Consider the following 22,757-nt stretch of genomic DNA (forward strand, 5'->3'; position numbering starts at 1 on the left):
AACGACAGACTCGGACCTGAATTGTCGACACTTAATGCGAGTGTCCCTAGGAAATCAAATTAAACGGCTGTAACTTATCAACATCAAGAGTGTGGTAAACCAGGCTAACATCATTAGTGCGCTTACATACTTGACCTGTCAGAAACTGAGAAAACTCGGTTCAGAATAGATGACCATACGAGCAGAGACAACCTGCAAACTGCGTAATGTGAGCTTGCATTGGAAATCTTTAAGCTTGCATCCGGCTTGGTTGGAAAGCGTGCAAGCATACCACAAATTGGATTCCAGTAACAAAGTTGCATAGGTGCAACTTTGCATTCAGTGTTCCATTCCAGCTTGACTCAAGAGTTTTACGCTGGCAGCAAGCCAATAAGCTAATGAACTACCAGTGATGCTATGACGCTCTGCGAATTATCTAAAATATTGCATGCAAGTACAACAAAAGGCAAATTGTATGAAAGCACGTGTTAATACAGCAAGCGTGGAAAGCCTAAAGCCACACACGCACCAACTGGCCGAAAGCTGTCTTGCTACCATATAAAACGTACATTGCACTCTTAGACTATTGTTTGTTTCGATGTCTGGAAAACTCCTTGAGCAGTGTAATTTAAGATTTAAAAAGAAATCTGTTGAAACCGTGTGTCACAATTTTTGACCAGAAACTACAGAAGGTCTCTAGCAACGGGATTATGATGTTGCCGAAGAAATGACATAAGTCATTGACTAAACTGGTGCAAATATGTTTCATAATATTTTCTAATCACAACCCTACAAAGGCTCGATATTTTTAGACTACCTGACACTTGCAAGCAACTTCCTTTAGGTGTATACTTACTAACATGTTTTGAGTTAGGTGTCTACAGCTGCTGCGTACACATTTTGCTCAGTAATGCATACCAACTGGATTACGTTATAACCCGACTGGATTCGATTCTCGTCCGTTTGTGTTCGGCAAGCTGTTCTTAAGACCGGCCGGGTTCGGTTTACCAAGTTCAGGGTGTCAATTTTACGTCTTGAAGGGGTCTTAGTGGTTAGAACAAACAAATACTTCACTCTGCAGGCGGTAGTGGTTAGAGTAAAAACCATGCATGCCTCCTAATTAAATCACCAACCAAAACAAATTCAAGCTAATGTTGCGCTCGCGCGTACCCACCATCATTGTCACGCCAATCTTTACACTTGCAGAGTGTACACAAATACCTCTACATAATACCAACAATTCCTCTAATGATTCATGCAAGAGAGACGGAAAAGATACCTACAAACAAAACAAATACATAAGATAAATTTTATTTGATCAAAAGTAATTCACATACTATATTTACTTACGTGCACCCTTTTTAAATATATTTCTATTGATAAATTTGTTTCGATTTATTTTTAGTGGGAGACCCGGGTTCGATTCCGGGCGGGAGCTCATGTGGTTCGGATTCCACGTTAATCAGTAGGTCCACGTCTCATATAGCCTTGCTGCTGGAAGGGACGCTAAACAAAAATCAACTCAACTCAACTCGATTTATTTTTAAAACCTTTTAGACCATATTGATATATGTATACTAAAAAAATATAAAAATGACGAAAGATTAATTGAAAATGCTATAATATTTTTGGTGGCTTATTTTAAGATTGATGATACACTACCACTGAGCACACGTTGGTTCAGTGAATACATCACTGCACTAAACTTCAATTACAGGGGATTCAGGGGGGGACTTGGAGTAATTCTGTTTAGAAGGATTTCTTGCAGCTTTGTCTTCTCAATGTGGCGATTACGAATTCATCCCTACATGCGGATTATGTTGTCTCACGCTTCCTCTTTGCAGGATTTACTCTGAAATTACCTGTAATCCAATAAATTCAGATTAACTTCATTATGCTTGTGTTTCTGCGAATGTTTTTCTATACTTTCATTAATATTAGGGTTATTTACTAAAGAGATTAGTTATGTTAATTGACCGTATTGGTACACAATGAACATTCAGAATGTATAATCACATATATTGTTCACACTTGATTTCTTTCGTTGACTCATTTATTATACGCTGCCATTACAATTGAGATTCACGATAAGCGTTCTTGTGGTTTCGAACTAAATTGTATTATTTCCTCTACATGCGTTAGTTCTCACTAAACTATTCCCAGACAGAATGCTTGCTTTCCGCAAGCTTGCCTGTTGCTTTTATTTGATTTTATTTCGCTTTGGCTTATACACAAAAGCTTATTTCTGCTTAGCGCAAGCTGTAGTGCGGGCAACCCATGCTTCACTTGCGAGACGCTTTTCTTTAGATTGAAGTTAATAGCCAGCGGGCGTTCGATTTTCAGTTGTTCTCAAAAACCACGTGACGCTGATCTCTTAACTTTCGGCGACAAGAGAGTATTCGCGTTGTTAGCGTCTTTTTAGCATTCTCGTTGAATAAAGGACAAACTTAATTACTTTTTTTTAAAACGTGACGTCTAGTATTCTATTCCCACATACCTATAATGTAACTCTTTGTTTTTTTTATATTTCGTTAACCATGAGGTATAATGAATTGTAGTTTTTCTGTATAGAGCATAAATGTTAATATAGATGGCAGCGGATTTGAGCCTACGTACTTCGCGAAAGAATACAGAATTGTTGCAGATATTTTAATATCAACTTAAAGTTTAACTTACAGTATAAACTTCATTTGAACGTTGTGTTTAAAGTGTAAACATTTTTCTGCGTTTGTATATAAAAAAGGTAGAAATTTCAAGTACTCGCGGCTAACATATCAAGATATTGGATATTAGTAAGAAGCAACGGCGCGTTGGTTATCGCAATAAAACCGTTACAATTATGTTTATTTTAATGCTTTGTATAAGGAGATGGGAGCCGTGGGTGTTTTTACGGCTGTGTATTTGCTTTAATAATTTGGAAGGTGAGAGAAAAATATATTTTAGCATAAATTTAGTTAGACGGTCGATATATAGGATTTCCTACTGCTTTGTTTTATCTAAATTCGCTTACCGCAAGCTTCCATATGGCTTGTTTGGCGTGTCTTTCGCTTGCGATAAGCTTAATAAAGCTTGCCATTAATGAGTTACGCTTATACTTGGCTTGCGTTTGGGATAATTTGACTTGCGTTCCACTTGTGTAGACAAGCTTGCCACAAGCCTTGCCCTGATGTAACTAACTAGCTTGCCACAAGCTTGCAGCAAGCTAATAACCCTGCGTATTAGAGCTTGCGGCAAGTTAATTGACCTGCAACAGCAAATTTGGGCAAACTTGCAGCAAGTTTGAATTTTTTCTGGGTTAATTCCATAAACTATACTAACTCAAAAGATTATTTATTCAATACCTTTCGCCACAACGTCAAGGATTATCAATTTTTTTACGGATTTTCTTCAGTATCGTCCCAAACGCTTCCTAATTTCTTCATGGCGCCGCGTGAATGCTAATCTTCGCGCTTTTAGAACAAAGCGACTGCCTTCCTATGCCTATTAATCACGAAGAACAACACCAAAATATTGACTGAAAATATGCCTTCATTTGTAATAAACAAACTAATGAGTTTTATATGTGTTTTCCATTAAAATAAAGCAATTAAAATATCTAAAACAATAGAAACAAACGTCGATGACGTCTAGTATTACTGAATAAATATTTTAAAGAATCACGGCCACTTCACATACCATTATCTTCTGAGCACGTAATGCAAGTCACCACGGCAAAGCGTTGCCAACATGTTGAAAAAGGCAGCACCATACCCGCAGCACCATACTACTACCCGTTAGGTTTCCGTCAACGTATTGTGCAAAGAGCCTTATTCCACTTCAGACGAGGCTGACTGTGGAATATAAACAAAAGGAATGGGGGTGAGGGAGAACACACTCTCACAACGTTAGTTGCCCTTAGGTTTAGACAGTTTTCCCTAGCTTTTAAAATAGTTTCTTACGTGATTACTGATATATGCTTCGATATCTATTAAATTGAATAAAAACCCACTACTTCAAACGACGTTTACACATTGTTCTATATACAGTTTTCAAGAAAAACACTTCTTTGCCAGTTACAAAAACGAACAGTTAATCAAATGTCAATTTTCTTCATCGCGAAAGTGATGCGACCAATTTTTAGTGTAAGTTTGTAGTCTAATGCCTTATTTTATTAGTAGTCTTTAGCTAACTCAAATTACTCAATGATCAAATAGTTGAATATTTTGAGAGTAATTCATTGTTTAGTAGCTCCCAATTTAGGTATAGAGAAGGATTAGGTACAATTAAAGCAACAACTTCTTTAGTTAAAGATCTTTTAGACAGTTTAGAAAGTAAATACTTTACTAAAGTTAGATTTTATGACTTGTCAAAAGCGTTCGACACGGTATCTCATACGATTATTTTAAGTAAATTAAAATACTACGGTTTTCAACATGATGCGTTAAACCTTATAAAATCATATTTATCAAACAGATATCAAAAAGTAGAATTCCACAATTCGAACTCCAAATACTTACAAGTGGGTTCTGGGGTACCACAGGGATCTGTTCTGGGACCCATTTTATTCCTTATTTATATCAATGACCTTCCCAAAGTAGTTACTATTCCCGCTAAAGGCAATCTTTTCGCTGATGACTTTGGAGACTGTGTAAGGCCAGTTTTAGACGAAAGCATTTATCGTAGCATTTCTCGCAGCAGATGTGCTGCCAAAAATCTCGTATAATATTCTATGGCATCAAAAGTATATTGTACTTTTACATGGTAGCATTTTGATAAGCATTTTGTAGTGACGTAGCAAACAAATCACTGGAGAAGAGCGCAATTATGACTCCAAAACTAAAAGAAGATATTTCAGTCTATTTCTTCTAAAGCCCTTTTTCGCATATGGTTAAGGACTTTCTAATGGTGCAGTTATACTATACAGATCTATAGATTTTAAAATTTACAGAAGAAATTTCTAATGTTTTAATAGAGTAGTGTATAAGTAATGGAAATATGGTGTGCACTTACATCTGAGATGCGTTTTTATGTGGAAATATACAAATTAAAGTCGAACCTGAAATGCACGTAATTTTCAATAAGCTGCCATAAAATTTTGGCAAGTCTGTAACTTCCCCATTTTGTATCGAAAACAGAACCCAACCATCCCCATCGGGGCTTCTAACCCATTCCCACTACTGCTGCTGCTACTACTACTACTACTGCTTACTACTACTACTATTAATACACCTACTACTACTTACTCCTCCTCCTCCTCCTCTTACTACTACTACTACTACTTATACTATGGATCCGTATAGTAAAACTACACGTAACCACCTGTTAAAGTGAACCTGCACCGGAGAATGCAGGAGCACACCAATAAATGAAACGAGAAAGTTTTTTAAATGAATTTCTGTGTGTATCCGTATAGTGAAACTGCACGCTTTTAACTTTGTACAAACAAGGATGTTTCTCATATTTTTTTTTAAATCAACATAATAATAGTATCCCTACTCCAACTTTTTTCTTTACTACAATTCAATTTCCCACACATCGCTTCCTTTTAACACACCACGGCGCTGCAATCGGGGCAGAAATGCTGGGGAAAATGCTACGAAATAGAGCAGGTTCTATCGACAAGAAATGCCATAGGATATGCCATGGCATGGGAAATGCTATAGCATTTGCTACTTTACACGGTAGGATATCGATGATAGGATTTTTGCTACGAGAAATGCTACGATAAATGCTTCCGTCTAAAACTAGCCTAAGTTCTAAATCAATTATCGAAAGAGAACAATTAACCCAAAATATAACAACCGTAGTTGAGGATTGGTGTACTGCAAACCTTTTGTGTTTAAACCTGAGCAAAATACAATATCTTAATGTTACATATAACAATCTAGATAACACAGAAAAATATTCAACAGTTAAATTTTTGGGATTTGAACTTGGTTCATAATTAAACTGGTATAATAACATTGAAATCACGGCAGCTAGTGTAACAAAGGGTATATACATGTTGAGAAAATTAAGAAGTTGCGTTAGTTTGAAAATCTTAAGAATTGTTTACTTTGCCCAAATCCACAGCTTTCAATCATATGGTACTATTCTTTGGGGTGGGTCTAGTAACATTTATAAGCTTTCAAAGCTGCAAAAGAAAGCTGTCAGTTTGTTATGTAGTCTTCCTTCTCGTAGTCACTGCAAACCTAGGCCGTGTCCAAAAGTGCATAGTGCACACTTCGAGGATGCACACTCGAAGTCTACAAATGGACTGCACACTAGATAATGTACACTTCGTCAAATTAGCTTTTGATCCACACTTGTTTACAGCGCCTCATCGTGGTGGAATATGGAACATTGATAACAAAAGAAAGGAGAATTTCGACTACTAGAAAAAATTAACATGCTTTTTTTTTTTAGATGAATGACATTCCAGTTATATTAAAGATAGATATATCGTACAGATTGACAATATAGGGTATCCATAAAATGACTTAGAGTTTCTTTCATGTATGCCAACAGCTTCAGCTTTGCCGTATCTGCAAATATTTATCAGCATAGAAACCACTAAACTATTGGCGATGTTCTATTTTATTAGGCATGCTTGCGCGAGGGAATATTTATTAATCCCCCGGAAGAAAAGTAGCACTGGTGGTTAGGACGCTGATGACACTGCTGCGAAGTAGCTTAGGAATTTTATTGCAGGTGAAAGTAGGCAATTTGCAAGAGCGTTGGGACCCCCAAGGTACCGAGGAGAGCGCTATTTACAATAATGTGGCTTAAAACAACTTGGGGAGAGAGTTCATATTGAGTATAATTCCTTTATGTACAACAATGACACTATAATTGTCGTCGTTCTACTGTATTGCTTCAGTTACAGACATACTGATTAGACTATTTCTACCATATTGTGCTAATGTTAAGTTCCTTATATGTTACTCTTTCTTTGTTAATATATAGATTTTGCCCGTAAATCTTCAAAATAGTGTCTCCATATTCTGAATATACACCAAAAGTTAACACTTACAAGAATGACAAGGAAACAAGTGCTGGAGTTGAACAACATGAGGACCAAAATTTACACGAAAAAGTTACTATGTCACTATGAAATACCAATTTATAAGGGTCACGTGTACTCAAGGTGGATAACCCTAATTAAAGTAATATGCAAAATAAATAAATAAATAAATAAGATTACTATCTTATAAGCCCGCTTAAATTGAGTTCTGTACATTGAATATAATTCAACATTTGCGTGCAATTCACTATGCTTTCGGCGCCCTACATCTTTCTTGAAATATACCCGCTATCTCTCCTACATGCTTCCCACTACGAAAATGGTTACTCAGTAACGAAATAAATACCCTCGTCCAAATATAATCATAAAAATGCTAATATTAATCTAATAAGAATTTTATGAAAATTAAGAGACGGTTTTATGAAAAAATAAAGTATGCAATGTAGTGGCTCTCATTGTTCAACTATACGGAAGGAATTATTTGTTCATAATCAATTCATAATGGGTACTGTAATGGGATTATATGAATTAAAAGGAAGGCAAGTCTTTAGTTTGGCCATTTCATTCAATGAATCGTTCAATGAACCGATTCGTAACGCAGACTGAAAAAAACGTGACCTGCGAGCCTCAAAACTGCCTTCACTCGCTTACTCTCGCTCGGCAATAATTTGTGAATTAAATATTAACTTTGGTATAGAAGGAACCAACCTAGTTACTAACTTATTGTAGTGCCGCGAGAACCCGTAGGGGTTCGAGTTCAAGCGGAACCACCGGTAGGACTTTCGGATTACATTCTGACTTAATACGGCTACTTCTATTCTTGCGAAAAGACAAAAGCTCGTCAAATAGTCGCTTCCTCAATCTCACAAAATATTACGAGGTTCCTGGGACAGTGTCAAAGCAATAAACACGATTAATACGAATAAATAATGGTTCTCTGGATCACACCGATAGTAGTGGTCTGGACAGGGAGCGGTGTGATTTATGATATTAAGCCTGAGACGACGGCCTCAGCACGAGAAGGGGTCGTTCAACCTAAGAGTGGCACAATAACTCATTAACCCGACAGAGGTTATATTACAATATCACAGAAAGATACTTAGTATTTAACTGTCCGCCGTGATGTCTACTTAGACACATTAATAGTTAATCAAATACATAATAATATCTATAATTAAGGTCTGGCCACACAAGTGGCTAATAGAAACACTTCCAGGTTTGTACATCAAACAGAGAGAGGGAGGCGCAATAACTCATTAACCCGACAGAGGTTATATTACAATATTACAGAAAGATACTTAGTATTTAACTGTCCACCGTGATGTCTACTTAGACACATTAATAGTTAATGAAATACATAATAATATCTATAATTAAGGTATGGCCACACTCGTGGCTAATAGAAACACTTCTAGGTTTGTACATCAAAAAGAGAGAGGGAGTTCAAACACATCCCGATATCAATGATGACCTCACGAGGGGCGGACTAAACAATAAAGTAAAAGTGCGCCTCGTTAGTACTGACAGGGTTCAAGCAAATGGGCAGTTACAGCAAGTAGATTAGTAGAACGACCAAACGATTAGAACCAATGATCATTTTAATTCAATTAAGTAATTTACTAGGGCTTAAGAATATTCATTTATGTACTAAGTATTAAGCTAATTGAGGAAGCGACTCCCCTTGGTTAAATGAATTACTACATTACAATTAACATATTGAAAAGCCGCAAGGATGGGAAGTCGGTTCGTTGAGATGAACAAACGAATAAGGAACACATGATTTACACTAAGAGGCACTTTCCTACCAAAGCCCTCTTACACTATGCACTGGCGACACACAACACTACTGCAAATAAAATTACACAATTTAATCACAGATGACGTAATTAACTCCTTCACTACAGTAATCTCTTGGAGTTGGCAAACTAGTAGCGGTAGTTGATAGCCCGAGCGGTTTGGCTGAAAAGATGTTACTCTTACCTGTGGATGGATGCAGAGAGGAGGTCGGCATCTGGGATCTCTGTTGAGACAGGATCTTGACTTACCAGGCCCAATGGTAGTCCCTTGAAAGGGGGACGGGAGTCCCCAGGAACTGACAGGACTAGGATCTAGAATATCAGTAGATTTACTCTCACGACGATCCACTGTAAGGTGACTTACCACTTAATCGCAGTGCGTGATCTTAGCGGAGGCGTCTCTCGATAGCTAAGAGAGAGATTGGGAGTTTCATTTGGTCTGTTATAGTAATAATAATGTGGAAGCATTACGATTGTGTTGCGAGTTATTTATTATCAGAGAGTTCAGTTTATTTACAGACCATAATATCAAACATTAAAAAGGTCACGATTAGTTTATTAATCAAGATTCAATTACAGGTTCCCAAAGATCCATAATTTGTATGCACAGGCGTGGCGTCCAGGAAACAATTCCACGAAATTAGGGCGAAGTAATTAATTTAGTCTACAGAAGAATTCAAGTATTGAGTAAGGGTACGATGGCTCTCAGGGAGAGCTAGTAAAGAACAAGTACTTACTCACAGTACACAATACCAATTCCAAAAGGTTGGCGTGGAAACGGTCATCACGCCGTATACTAGACACAGCACTGTTTCGTTTTTTATAACTTCCCTAGACACGAATTTCACTATACGGCACTAGGTAAAAATATACTGAATTACCACTAAATTAGTGAGAGTCTCTCTGCAAAGAGTGCAGAGGACGCCCCCCCCCACGAGGGGAGAGAGAGAAGCACGGGTTATGGGCTCTTCGGCTTTTCGGTGGTAATTGACCACTCGAGAGATCATCCCCGAGGTTTTTTTGTGTCAATCTCGGATGTCTCAATCTTACGCCAGATTGTGCAATCGTTAGAAATAATTCTTTAGAATCTGATTGGATGTAAATGATGTAATGGTTCGGAACACTTGGTGAATTCTGATTGGCTAAAGATGATCTCATACTACTTGTGATAGGCGCGCGACATTCTGATATCTATTGAGTTTCCAAAACGCACACACCTTCACAAAAGAAAAAATACAGACATGGGTTCCAACTAAAACCAGTTAAAATTACACAACATTATACAAGAAAAGGGTGACACAAGTCTCTTACTCGGTACAAAGGTCAGTCTAGCAGCTGCGAAAGTATGAAGTCAGCGCTAAATATAGAATATGGGGTCATATCAGAGCTAAGATTCTAAGAGGGTTTGGTAATATTAATATCAGACTGATGATTCACCGTAAAACAGAGTTGTTTCAAAAGGGGAAAAAGAGAGAGAGAGAGAGAGAGAGAAAAAAATAATCTTATCGTCTCGTAGTTGGTCGCTAGAATTGGGAAGGGTGTCTGGAGCGGAGATGCGACAGACAGCTCTGAATACCTATCGGCTTACAAGAGTTTTTAAGAAATAAAGTTGTTCTTCTAGATTCGTAAGTGAAGAAATTTGAGAATAGATCTGGGTGATACTCACATCACAATTGATTTACACAAATTCTCGTAGGTTATACAGGAGAGAACTTTGTCGTGGAGTACAGGGTGTTTGCAAAAACACCGCAAAAAGTTTGGTCGAAATTTTAGCCACGACATTCGACGCCCCTTGGGAAAGAACTTTTGTACTTAATGTTAGAAAGTAGTTAACAAAATTTCGTTGCAGAGTCATATTTGGATTGGAATAGAAGAAAAATTGTTGAACTGTGAGTTGGAAACTCTGTTAACTAATCTTAAAAGGTATACAGGGTTGGCAACACTACCTTGAAATATTCAGTGATATAAAAATAGTAGGAAATTGTTGAAGGTGGTTTGCAACACTGCTGAATACAAAATTATACAAGATTAGGATCATGATTACAATTTCGAATAACACTTACGTAACTAATACATATATAGATATGTTGATAGGAATAACTTTGAAACACTTATATAAGCTAAAATATATATATACACAAATTTATACTAGGTAAATGATGTATAAAAGGTCAGAGTGAACTGATAATATCACACTGACGACACACATATTATCAATATCAACTAAAAATTAAACTATATATAGATATATAGGTAGTTGGACCCATCAATTACAAACACATACACAGTAAAATTTAATTATTACTGACAACCTCAAATGACAACTATATATATTAAAATGGCTACAGTAATATAATATCAAATATAGCAATGTTATAAGATTAATATCGAGTATGATTATAGTATACACTTACTACCTACTACAATTGTTTAGATATAAAATCTCGATTGCGAGTGAATCACATATTTAAGAAATTACTACGTGGCTCTACAAATGGTTATATACGTATAATACAAAGAATTCCCTAGTTGGTACGATTTGTTCCTACATATTTACAAAACTAAACTTTGTCTATAAAGATATACAAAGAATAACAAGGCCAATACAACATGATTTCATATAACTACATTATACCTATTAAAACATTATAGCGAGGGATAACATAAATGACCTCAATTTTGTACAGTACACATGTAAAATAGTTTTTTTACTCAGTTTCTATAGTTATTATTGTTATGATACGAGTTCCTATATATACAAAGGATATACATATATGTAAAGGAAATGAATGACCCATACTAAATTAATATAATTATATTATGAAACCCAAGGAACATGCAATTATGCTATACAAATAAATTATAACCACAAATGAAGTATATATATATAGATAATAAATATTTACACGCATTTTTTTACTAATCTACAATCATTCGATAGTTGTATCCTTAACCTATCTAGACATTTAAGGAACTGCACGTTTCCTGAACGAAGTTTCACTACGTATACATATAGAATTACTGAATTAACAAAAGATTTGATTGACTTCTATATTATAAAAAGTACAAGAATCAATTACTTTAAAATTCTAGGGACTATAAACACTACATAGAATCGCAAGACTACCGTATACAGAGTATAACTACATTAGTTATTGGAGTATTTAATTCATTTTTTATTTATTTATCCATTATTAGTATATGTCAATTTTCTTTTTTTTCTACGTTTTGTTTTTGGATACATTAATTAAAATTTACACATTATCACAGACTCCAAAATTGTCAAAACAAATCATTAAATATACGATAAGAAAGGGAGCCAGTTTGTTTTTATGTTCTTCTAGTCTTTACCGAAATTGGGTTACTGGGACTCCCTGAGGTCGAAGGTTATTCACTACCGGAGGGTAGTTGGGAATTGACGCTCAGATGTTTTCTCTTCCTTTTTTTGCTACTACACTCCACGCTGAGGTCAGGGTGGTGTGAAGAAAAAAGAAATTATACTACAGCCCTGTCTGGTAAGGGTCTGGTTCTTCTTTAAACAGAGAACGGCCAAAAGAAGAATTTCTATGTTTTCATGCAAGCTTTCGAATGAAATGAAGGCTGATTTCTTTTAGCGCGAAAGGGATAAACTAGAACATATATATATTCTTAAAACACTTTATAACATTCATTCTTTTAAACAATTAGAATTCAGTACGGAACAGCGTATGAATGTTTCAAAATGAACCCTTTTTAGATAGCATTTATATAGAACACGACTCAATACAGGGTGTTCATAAACTAGATGGCAATTTTACAGTTACGTCTAAAAATACCTGAATTACAATATGACGCAAACGACCAATATACAAGATCAATTATTGTCTAAACTTTCAAAATTTTCATTTAACAATATGCCAATTAATGCGTGGTTCAATATTATTGTTTAGTGACTATTGTCACGCAGTTGAACAGACGCTTAACAAACTCAATCAAATAAATCGTCTCAATTTATAGAATGAACTACTACAAATAATTAATCAACGCATTTGAACAGACGCTTAACAAACTCAATCAAATAAATCGTCTCAATTTATAGAATGAACGATTACAAATAATTATTCGATAAGAGAGGTAGAGTTACAATATAGAATTTTAAATCAACATATATTTAATTGTACTATTCGCACAGAGGTACTTCGCTTTTACGTCATTTTATTAACAAAGGAACCAATATAACTGAAGTACTGACGTTTAGAAATTAACAATGAATTTAAATATAACTTCAGGCAATTATCTTGTTGCCTTACTATGATAACAACTACCTTTTACAGTAAAATATTGATATCATTCAATTGGTAGATCCTAATTTCAACCTGGATATTCACCAAAAATTCATATTAATTATAACATATAGTAGATATCAAAATACAATTATCATATGCATTATAACGCATAATATATCAAAAGCCGTTATCATATTTAATATAATGTATATTCATGTTAGAATATTATTAGAATTACAGCTTAACATGTCTATTCCTAGTAAATACAATAATCAGTATCTCCAAATGATAAAATAGAATGTGCCACAACCTTATAGAAATACAATTTAGCTGGAATAGACCATAACTACTTAAATACATTTAAGAACAATTAATACAATTCAACGAGAATTCCTTACAGGAGACATGATGTCGACTCTTAGATATAAATTAAGTTGGCACTCGGACGGCAGGAGGCAAGAGAGGTATAATAAGAATTACTTTTAGCCTATCTTCTAATATTAACTCATATGACCCTGGGACTTACATTTACTTCGCATTTATTCATAACTTTAACTTTGAGGAATTTAACCGTGTATTCACATTTTAGAGACCTTTTGGGATATCTATACACACAAAAGAACGATTTATCATTTCAAATAGGAGACAAGAAAGAGTTTATATGCAATTACAAAATGATCAATAATGCACTTATTTACTAAACAGGGCGGCTGTATCTGACATTTAGGCCCGATAAGGATTTTATTCTCGAAAATAACTCGATTCCTGGACTTGCAAAAACATTTCTTTTACACATGATAATATAACATCACTAATTTACTCGGAAGCTAGAAAACATAACAATACTTGATACATCGGACAAGCGAATTTAATTATCTCTTCGGACAACCTTAGATTTTCTTAAGGACTCGTGCTTGGACTCATTACGGAGCAAGAGTGCTCAAAAGGATTAGGTCTACACAAACGCACCTTTGATTAGATTAGGCACTCGCGTGCAAGAACATTTATGACCATTAAAATACAACATTAGCTTCCATACATATCATTACCATCTCGAAAAGCACATAATTAAAACTTTAACACCATAGGGTGTCTTTCGAACGAAACACTGGGCTTCCTTCCGAAAGAACCAAACGTTCTCTGGTCGTTCGTTAGTAAACAGAACGATAATAAACAGCTTCGGGACCTAGGGGGGTCCATAGCGACCTGGGATGTAACAGGAGGGTCCCGTACCTTTAAGGGGTAAACCTTCTCAAAGATCCGGCTTAACATCCTTACAATTACGCGGACACACCATTATACAATAAGGTCGGTACAACAGAGGATCAACATCAGAGATTGCGTGATTCTCAGCTAATGCAAGCGATAGAAACAGGCGGCAATTCTCTGAAACGACCAATTTACGCTTTGGGGCTGATAATTATCATAATTAATTATCACGTTTGATGGAATTGGTACTCTTTTTAGGAAAGGGAATTGACACATCCTAACCTAATCTAGACTCCATGAATTACTACTGGAACAAGGGAGAGGTATGTTCACTGTCTCAATATTTTCCGACAGTGTGTCTCCCAACGGCACGTTCCAAAAATAGATAGCTCGCTGAAATTTACAAGATAATTACACAACTCCAGGCATTAGCGCTCGGCAAGGAATAGCAAAATTAATAACAATATTACAGAGCACGGTTTTACGTCCTGAACAAACGAAATTATTAACACAATGACTACGGTCGATTTATCGTGACCGGAAAGTGATAGATAATTCAACTTCTAACATAATGAATAAGAAAAGATTCATTGATTAATAATGTCTACTAATAAATTATTTAAACGTCTCCTTAATTAATAACAATAGCTAAGCACAAACGGAATTGTTAGGATTAGTCTTTCTACTACATTAAGTTCACGTATTTCTTCCTTATAAAAAACAGCCTTACACTGGGAATTAAAATTTACAAGAGCTTTATTCAAATTACAAAACTTTGATGCCATGGACTTCAAAAGCAATAACGCATATCCTAATACTTTACGCTCTTATCATTCAATCAAAATACAAGGGACTTCGCGGTCTTAGAATACAGGATACTATAATTCAGGAGTGTCCCACATTAGTGTTGTCTTTATTCAAACACGACTTAAAATAATAAAATGACGAGTTAGGCTTAATATTACAACAACTTATTAAGAATGGTCTCTACTTAAAACAAATTACTAGACTGAATTTATTGCCCTTTTAAACTTTCAATCGTGGTATGCTTAATTCTCTCATAATTAACAAAAAGCACGTCCATTCATAAACAATAAAATTAAATTGGCCTCCAAGAAAATTTAAAATAATTTGAAAACTTCAAAATCACAATAATGAATCTCATTATGAACTTTTACTGAGAAACGAAACATATTAAGGCTTTAGTTCGTATAGTTCGTGTAAGGAATCTCTTTAGCACCTAACATAATATTTAATTTACCACTAACGCTGAGAAGCCAGTCGGGGAAAGATAAAGAATTTACCCACAATCAAGGAATTAACAACGTGTCAGTATAAGGACTCACGGAATGAAAATTTCAAAATAAATTTCAAAATTTCAATGATGTTTGTTTTGACTGACTTGTTCATTAATTGCACAAGCAGAATTTGAATACCTGGAGTTCCTACACCAGTCTGACGACTAGGGATTCTAGAAATAAACCTCGCGAAAATTTATTTCAAGAATCGAACTCAGAATACGTTGAGAAGCTTTGAATACAGAACGGAATAGCTTTCATCTCGATAGGTGGAGAAGAAAGTATTTGTTCCGTAATTGGCGCCAAAAACCTTCTCAAGCTATTGTGTTGATATTTCTCCCTACAGTTTTTTGAATACTAAGGCAGTACACAACCGAGGAATGCTAACCAACACACTTCCTTTTTCTCGCTTTTTCTTTTCACAAAAGATTTTTTGTTTGGTTTTGCCCAGCTGGGGAAACTTGACAGAGAACAGATGTTTTCTCTGTGTTGAAGAAAAAGGAACGTACTATTCTTTTGATATATGGACTGTTTCTTTTTCCTTCCCTCATTGACTTCTCTAGAACAAGCAAAAAGATAGTTAAACTTTCAGGGTAGAAGGGGGCATTTGCCCAACGCAACACATCAACACAAAATGTTTACTTTTAGATTTAAATTTCAAGCAAATTAATAGGAAACCTGTCATTTCAATTAACACAATTGAACATGAAATTATACGAAACTCATTTAGAATATAAATATGATCCTAAGCTAACTACGTAACACAAATGAAAGTAATAATATAAATAACTCCTGCTTTGTCATTTACAAAAGCAACAGAGGATTCTATAAAACAATACCAATTAACACATTATTAGATGATTAGCTAATAATCGAATCTCACTGCTGAAACACCAATTTATTTAGCGCCGCGAGAACCCGTAGGGGTTCGAGTCCAAGCGAAACCACCGGTAGGACTTTTCGGATTACATTCTGACTTAATACGGCTACTTCTATTCTTGCGAAAAGACAAAAGCTCGTCAAATAGTCGCTTCCTCAATCTCACAAAATATTACGAGGTTCCTGGGACAGTGTCAAAGCAATAAACACGATTAATACGAATAAATAATGGTTCTCTGGATCACACCGATAGCAGTGGTCTGGACAGGGAGCGGTGTGATTTATGATATTAAGCCTGAGACGACGGCCTCAGCTCGAGAAGGGGTCGTTCAACCTAAGAGTGGCACAATAACTCATTAACCCGACAGAGGTTATATTACAATATCACAGAAAGATACTTAGTATTTAACTGTCCGCCGTGATGTCTACTTAGACACATTAATAGTTAATGAAATACATAATAATATCTATAATTAAGGTATGGCCACACTCGTGGCTAATAGAAACACTTCTAGGTTTGTACATCAAAAAGAGAGAGGGAGTTCAAACACATCCCGATATCAATGATGACCTCACGAGGGGCGGACTAAACAATAAAGTAAAAGTGCGCCTCGTTAGTACTGACAGGGCTCAAGCAAATGGGCAGTTACAGCAAGTAGATTAGTAGAACGACCAAACGATTAGAACCAATGATCATTTTAATTCAATTAAGTAATTTACTAGGGCTTAAGAATATTCATTTATGTACTAAGTATTAAGCTAATTGAGGAAGCGACTCCCCTTGGTTAAATGAATTACTACATTACAATTAACATATTGAAAAGCCGCAAGGATGGGAAGTCGGTTCGTTGAGATGAACAAACGAATAAGGAACACATGATTTACACTAAGAGGCACTTTCCTACCAAAGCCCTCTTACACTATGCACTGGTGACACACAATACTACTGCAAATCAAATTACACAATTTAATCACAGATGACGTAATTAACTCCTTCACTACAGTAATCTCTTGGAGTTGACAAACTAGTAGCGGTAGTTGATAGCCCAAGCGGATTGGCTGAAAAGATGTTACTCTTACCTGTGGATGGATGCAGAGAGGAGGTCGGCATCTGGGATCTCTGTTGAGACAGGATCTTGACTTACCAGGCCCAATGGTAGTCCCTTGAAAGGGGGACGGGAGTCCCCAGGAACTGACAGGACTAGGATCTAGAATATCAGTAGATTTACTCTCACGACGATCCACTGTAAGGTGACTTACCACTTAATCGCAGTGCGTGATCTTAGCGGAGGCGTCTCTCGATAGCTAAGAGAGAGATTGGGAGTTTCATTTGGTCTGTTATAGTAATAATAATGTGGAAGCATTACGATTGTGTTGCGAGTTATTTATTATCAGAGAGTTCAGTTTATTTACAGACCATAATATCAAACATTAAAAAGGTCACGATTAGTTTATTAATCAAGATTCAATTACAGGTTCCCAAAGATCCATAATTTGTATGCACAGGCGTGGCGTCCAGGAAACAATTCCACGAAATTAGGGCGAAGTAATTAATTTAGTCTACAGAAGAATTCAAGTATTGAGTAAGGGTACGATGGCTCTCAGGGAGAGCTAGTAAAGAACAAGTACTTACTCACAGTACACAATACCAATTCCAAAAGTTTGGCGTGGAAACGGTCATCACGCCGTATACTAGACACAGCACTGTTTCGTTTTTTATAACTTCCCTAGACACGAATTTCACTATACGGCACTAGGTAAAAATATACTGAATTACCACTAAATTAGTGAGAGTCTCTCTGCAAAGAGTGCAGAGGACGCCCCCCCCCACGAGGGGAGAGAGAGAAGCACGGGTTATGGGCTCTTCGGCTTTTCGGTGGTAATTGACCACTCGAGAGATCATCCCCGAGGTTTTTTTGTGTCAATCTCGGATGTCTCAATCTTACGCCAGATTGTGCAATCGTTAGAAATAATTCTTTAGAATCTGATTGGATGTAAATGATGTAATGGTTCGGAACACTTGGTGAATTCTGATTGGCTAAAGATGATCTCATACTACTTGTGATAGGCGCGCGACATTCTGATATCTATTGAGTTTCCAAAACGCACACACCTTCACAAAAGAAAAAATACAGACATGGGTTCCAACTAAAACCAGTTAAAATTACACAACATTATACAAGAAAAGGGTGACACAAGTCTCTTACTCGGTACAAAGGTCAGTCTAGCAGCTGCGAAAGTATGAAGTCAGCGCTAAATATAGAATATGGGGTCATATCAGAGCTAAGATTCTAAGAGGGTTTGGTAATATTAATATCAGACTGATGATTCACCGTAAAACAGAGTTGTTTCAAAAGGGGAAAAAGAGAGAGAGAGAGAGAGAGAAAAAAAAATAATCTTATCGTCTCGTAGTTGGTCGCTAGAATTGGGAAGGGTGTCTGGAGCGGAGATGCGACAGACAGCTCTGAATACCTATCGGCTTACAAGAGTTTTTAAGAAATAAAGTTGTTCTTCTAGATTCGTAAGTGAAGAAATTTGAGAATAGATCTGGGTGATACTCACATCACAATTGATTTACACAAATTCTCGTAGGTTATACAGGAGAGAACTTTGTCGTGGAGTACAGGGTGTTTGCAAAAACACCGCAAAAAGTTTGGTCGAAATTTTAGCCACGACATTCGACGCCCCTTGGGAAAGAACTTTTGTACTTAATGTTAGAAAGTAGTTAACAAAATTTCGTTACAGAGTCATATTTGGATTGGAATAGAAGAAAAATTGTTGAACTGTGAGTTGGAAACTCTGTTAACTAATCTTAAAAGGTATACAGGGTTGGCAACACTACCTTGAAATATTCAGTGATATAAAAATAGTAGGAAATTGTTGAAGGTGGTTTGCAACACTGCTGAATACAAAATTATACAAGATTAGGATCATGATTACAATTTCGAATAACACTTACGTAACTAATACATATATAGATATGTTGATAGGAATAACTTTGAAACACTTATATAAGCTAAAATATATATATACACAAATTTATACTAGGTAAATGATGTATAAAAGGTCAGAGTGAACTGATAATATCACACTGACGACACACATATTATCAATATCAACTAAAAATTAAACTATATATAGATATATAGGTAGTTGGACCCATCAATTACAAACACATACACAGTAAAATTTAATTATTACTGACAACCTCAAATGACAACTATATATATTAAAATGGCTACAGTAATATAATATCAAATATAGCAATGTTATAAGATTAATATCGAGTATGATTATAGTATACACTTACTACCTACTACAATTGTTTAGATATAAAATCTCGATTGCGAGTGAATCACATATTTAAGAAATTACTACGTGGCTCTACAAATGGTTATATACGTATAATACAAAGAATTCCCTAGTTGGTACGATTTGTTCCTACATATTTACAAAACTAAACTTTGTCTATAAAGATATACAAAGAATAACAAGGCCAATACAACATGATTTCATATAACTACATTATACCTATTAAAACATTATAGCGAGGGATAACATAAATGACCTCAATTTTGTACAGTACACATGTAAAATAGTTTTTTTACTCAGTTTCTATAGTTATTATTGTTATGATACGAGTTCCTATATATACAAAGGATATACATATATGTAAAGGAAATGAATGACCCATACTAAATTAATATAATTATATTATGAAACCCAAGGAACATGCAATTATGCTATACAAATAAATTATAACCACAAATGAAGTATATATATATAGATAATAAATATTTACACGCATTTTTTTACTAATCTACAATCATTCGATAGTTGTATCCTTAACCTATCTAGACATTTAAGGAACTGCACGTTTCCTGAACGAAGTTTCACTACGTATACATATAGAATTACTGAATTAACAAAAGATTTGATTGACTTCTATATTATAAAAAGTACAAGAATCAATTACTTTAAAATTCTAGGGACTATAAACACTACATAGAATCGCAAGACTACCGTATACAGAGTATAACTACATTAGTTATTGGAGTATTTAATTCATTTTTTATTTATTTATCCATTATTAGTATATGTCAATTTTCTTTTTTTTCTACGTTTTGTTTTTGGATACATTAATTAAAATTTACACATTATCACAGACTCCAAAATTGTCAAAACAAATCATTAAATATACGATAAGAAAGGGAGCCAGTTTGTTTTTATGTTCTTCTAGTCTTTACCGAAATTGGGTTACTGGGACTCCCTGAGGTCGAAGGTTATTCACTACCGGAGGGTAGTTGGGAATTGACGCTCAGATGTTTTCTCTTCCTTTTTTTTGCTACTACACTCCACGCTGAGGTCAGGGTGGTGTGAAGAAAAAAGAAATTATACTACAGCCCTGTCTGGTAAGGGTCTGGTTCTTCTTTAAACAGAGAACGGCCAAAAGAAGAATTTCTATGTTTTCATGCAAGCTTTCGAATGAAATGAAGGCTGATTTCTTTTAGCGCGAAAGGGATAAACTAGAACATATATATATTCTTAAAACACTTTATAACATTCATTCTTTTAAACAATTAGAATTCAGTACGGAACAGCGTATGAATGTTTCAAAATGAACCCTTTTTAGATAGCATTTATATAGAACACGACTCAATACAGGGTGTTCATAAACTAGATGGCAATTTTACAGTTACGTCTAAAAATACCTGAATTACAATATGACGCAAACGACCAATATACAAGATCAATTATTGTCTAAACTTTCAAAATTTTCATTTAACAATATGCCAATTAATGCGTGGTTCAATATTATTGTTTAGTGACTATTGTCACGCAGTTGAACAGACGCTTAACAAACTCAATCAAATAAATCGTCTCAATTTATAGAATGAACTACTACAAATAATTAATCAACGCATTTGAACAGACGCTTAACAAACTCAATCAAATAAATCGTCTCAATTTATAGAATGAACGATTACAAATAATTATTCGATAAGAGAGGTAGAGTTACAATATAGAATTTTAAATCAACATATATTTAATTGTACTATTCGCACAGAGGTACTTCGCTTTTACGTCATTTTATTAACAAATGAACCAATATAACTGAAGTACTGACGTTTAGAAATTAACAATGAATTTAAATATAACTTCAGGCAATTATCTTGTTGCCTTACTATGATAACAACTACCTTTTACAGTAAAATATTGATATCATTCAATTGGTAGATCCTAATTTCAACCTGGATATTCACCAAAAATTCATATTAATTATAACATATAGTAGATATCAAAATACAATTATCATATGCATTATAACGCATAATATATCAAAAGCCGTTATCATATTTAATATAATGTATATTCATGTTAGAATATTATTAGAATTACAGCTTAACATGTCTATTCCTAGTAAATACAATAATCAGTATCTCCAAATGATAAAATAGAATGTGCCACAACCTTATAGAAATACAATTTAGCTGGAATAGACCATAACTACTTAAATACATTTAAGAACAATTAATACAATTCAACGAGAATTCCTTACAGGAGACATGATGTCGACTCTTAGATATAAATTAAGTTGGCACTCGGACGGCAGGAGGCAAGAGAGGTATAATAAGAATTACTTTTAGCCTATCTTCTAATATTAACTCATATGACCCTGGGACTTACATTTACTTCGCATTTATTCATAACTTTAACTTTGAGGAATTTAACCGTGTATTCACATTTTAGAGACCTTTTGGGATATCTATACACACAAAAGAACGATTTATCATTTCAAATAGGAGACAAGAAAGAGTTTATATGCAATTACAAAATGATCAATAATGCACTTATTTACTAAACAGGGCGGCTGTATCTGACATTTAGGCCCGATAAGGATTTTATTCTCGAAAATAACTCGATTCCTGGACTTGCAAAAACATTTCTTTTACACATGATAATATAACATCACTAATTTACTCGGAAGCTAGAAAACATAACAATACTTGATACATCGGACAAGCGAATTTAATTATCTCTTCGGACAACCTTAGATTTTCTTAAGGACTCGTGCTTGGACTCATTACGGAGCAAGAGTGCTCAAAAGGATTAGGTCTACACAAACGCACCTTTGATTAGATTAGGCACTCGCGTGCAAGAACATTTATGACCATTAAAATACAACATTAGCTTCCATACATATCATTACCATCTCGAAAAGCACATAATTAAAACTTTAACACCATAGGGTGTCTTTCGAACGAAACACTGGGCTTCCTTCCGAAAGAACCAAACGTTCTCTGGTCGTTCGTTAGTAAACAGAACGATAATAAACAGCTTCGGGACC

Source organism: Thermobia domestica, chromosome 18, assembly GCF_964235325.1.
Source record: "Thermobia domestica chromosome 18, izTheDome1.hap1.1, whole genome shotgun sequence".
NCBI lineage: Eukaryota > Metazoa > Arthropoda > Insecta > Zygentoma > Lepismatidae > Thermobia > Thermobia domestica.